Raw genomic sequence first — 3551 nt, 5'->3', positions numbered from 1 at the left:
GCCAAGCCGAGGTCATTGTGTCATGGCATCCCTCATCTTCCAACCACATTTTTTTCAAATCACCATGGTTTGTTAAGCCTCATTGGAATACCGCATGGATGAATAATCAAAGGCTTATGATCCGATGAACCACATTCCATACCTTCACCTTAGTAGCCGAGTACTTTTCAAACCAATTTGTAGTTCCCACCGCCCTATCTAGCCTTTCCCACACTGATATTCTACTTGTAAAATTTTTGAACCATGTGAATTTACTTCCCACAAAACCCAAATCCATGAGACCACATTCATCCAACACACCCTGTAAATTTTTCATCTGAATATAGGGTCTTAACCTCCCACCTTTTTTTCATTTAACCTTGTGATCTCGTCAAAGTATCCTACACACAACCATGGCACCATTAATCTCCCATAAAAGTCCCTCATAAGGTTCTAAGATTCCATCCTCCTTTGCGTCTTTGGCGCACCATAAAACCCGATAAATCTCCACCTGTCATCCTTCCCCTTGTTAATCAATACATCAATAGAATTTAAAGAAGAAGACTCAACATCTAACTCCACTCCTTTTTTCCAAAATAGGGCTAATCCACCTCCCACTGTTACCTTTGAAACTCCGAAATAATTACCCATTTGCAATTTGTCCCTGAATTCACCTAGCCTAGCTATAACCAGCTATGTCTCGGCTAAGAATACAACTGTAGGATCTAATGCTCGGACCAAGTCCTCGAGCTCTTGATCTATCTACCAGTTTCCAAGCCCTCGACAATTCTAACATAAAATATTCATTGTGTTTGGCGGGGCTGGGAACCAGCCTCCACCACTTCAAATTTTTCTTCTCCACTGTTTGAAACCATCTGCTTTTTTGTAGGTAATTCCAAGTGATTTTCTTCCACTACCAATTCTCGTTTCTGCCCCACCAAAACATCCATCACTGGGAGCACGTTTGGTCTCTCTTGTTTCTTCCTAGACCATGTAGCCGGTTTGTACAAACTAGGCAAGGATTGGGTCTCTATCTTATTGGTGCCTTTGTTTAGAGTCCCTGTTTGGTTCAGATTCTTCATCGTACCTTCCTGGGAAGCCTTGGATAAGCTTGCCGCCTCCCCAGTCTTTTGCATCTGCTCAAGCTCTTTCAAATCCTTAGAGTGTGGAATCGTGGACTCGTTTGAGATAGCTTGTACACCTCCTGTCACGTGATCATTGATTTTTTTTAATTCATAATTGATTTCTTCAATGCGTCGCCTAAAGAGTTCATTAGGATAGGCACATGGTATTTCTTTAAATTTCTCCAGCCTAACACCATGTGAAATTGCCTCTGTTACTATCACCATGAACCAGCCTAACACACTAGAAGCAGAAATTTGGCAGGCGCTCATACTTAAACGATACCTGAGATTTCTCCCTGCTTTCAAGAGTAATCAGTCTTCCTTTGCACAAAGGTAGGGAGATGTTAATCTTAACTCTTAACCTTGTGAAATTGCCCCCTTCCTTAGTTTCAGCTCCAATAGATCGAACAACCTCCCCAATATTCTCACAAATCTTTTCAGTCACTTCAGTGCACATAAAATGAATAGGGATGTCGTGGACTTGAACCCAAAACATCGTCGTCTCGAAATTTAAAGAATTCAAGTGAATCCCTTTGTCATATCTTTTCACCACCACCAAATGTTTGTCGGAACACCATGGTTGATTTCACAAAATACGATTTACATCTCTTTCATCATCAAACACAAACAAAACTTTATGGTCCTTAAGATTTCGAATCTTGAAGCTATCATTTCACCTCCACACTTGTTTGAAGGTTCTCCCCATAGCATCCATATTCAATGCACGTGTGGTTAAGAATTTTCCGCAATTATAAACTCATTTTTCTTGGGAATATTTGGTAATACAAAACCCAAATTTTCCTTCTTTGAGAGTGATAATCTTCCCCATGATCGGTAAAAATCCTCCATGAACACAAAAAAATGTCTCCTGGGACCCCTGAAAAAATCCCACAAGCTCTACAAGCACACTTGGTACTTAAGAGGACAAACACACCTACAAAGAGGGACAAGGTTCTACTGCCTAAGAGAAGAAGGGGTGAGCCATCTTTCTTAGTGACAGAGACAATTAAATTTGAGTTAAACATATGTGGATGTTTAAATATAAACGTAACAATAAATTAAAACATAACTATGTGCGACCACAAGATGGTCAAGGGGAAGGAATGACCTTCATTTGGTCCAACCATGATCCTTCCATATTGGCATTGAATGGGGAGTAATTATCAATTATTAAATTGAAAAATTATCAAATTTAAAAAATATATAAATATTGATCATTTTGAGCCTCACATGACTTATTTATAAAAGCTTACCCCTATAATATTCATAAATCCCCGAAAGATCTTCATATGCTTACCCCTACCAAGTTATTTATAAAAGCTTCTAGCAGAAAACCCATAAACACGTACTCTATACCTACCCCTACCACCCTTTGGTTAGGTTTTTTAATTGGCTTGAACTCGGGGCGTGATTAAAGATATATTCTAATATACCGCTGTCATTGTTATTAGCACCTCTGCCGTAGACGACGTAGCCCATTTTATGTTGCATATATACACAAGCATTTAAATTTTGGAGAGTGCTTAATCACGACTGTTTTATGGTATATAGTTTAAGGGTAATGTTAGTTGTAAATTGGTCATGCTCTGTGGTTTTCACTTCTCCATTGTCAAAAACCTTTACCGCTACTATTTGAGCCTTATGCTATTTGATATTTGCATCCTAATCTGCGACAAAATATTGAGTTAACCACATTTGCATGTTCAAACATGAATGTAACAATACATTAAAACATAACTATGCGGGACCACAGGATGGTCAATGGGAAGGGATAGCCTTCATTTAGTGCAATGGTGATCCTTCCATATTGGCATTGTATGGGGAGTAATATCAATTATTAAATTTAAAAATTATCAAATTTTATATCGAATTAAATACAAAAATGAAGTTTTGAATGAAATTGTTTAAAAACATGTACACTTAAATTAAGCTAGAGTAAAATTCTATTTTGTATCAAAAAAGAAAAAAAGAAATTTACTAAATTCTCTTAAAAACAAATTAGTGAATAAAGTGCTAGTGGCAAACATCTAAGTTTGTGTGATAAAAAATAGTGGGGTGCCTACCAAAAAAAATGGGATTCGGAACTTACATTCCAGTCATAAGCATCCTTTGATAGGTTTCAACATTATTTTAATAGACTTTGTTGGCCATAAAAGAAATTTTTGTTTGGTGAATACAACGCTGTTAAACTCTCATGTTGATTGATTTATCATGATATTTTTTCAATAGGTTAGTTGAACATTTTATCTTTTATCTTCTTTTTTTTTTTTTTTTTTTTTTTTCTATATACTTTTCTTATTCTTTTTTAAGGTGAAAATTTATAAAATAAATCACTGGTGGGCCTAGTGCACTGTTGTAAATTGTGGTCCAGTGCAAGAAAATTTCTGTACTTGGAATTTTCTTCTTTTAGTGTTTGAAATTGTGGCAATAATTGAAGAATGAAATTCT

Source organism: Castanea sativa, chromosome 11, assembly GCF_040712315.1.
Source record: "Castanea sativa cultivar Marrone di Chiusa Pesio chromosome 11, ASM4071231v1".
In the NCBI taxonomy this organism is placed as follows: Eukaryota; Viridiplantae; Streptophyta; class Magnoliopsida; order Fagales; family Fagaceae; genus Castanea; species Castanea sativa.
The sequence above is the reverse complement of the archived record's forward strand: the minus strand, read 5'-3'. Positions refer to the sequence as shown.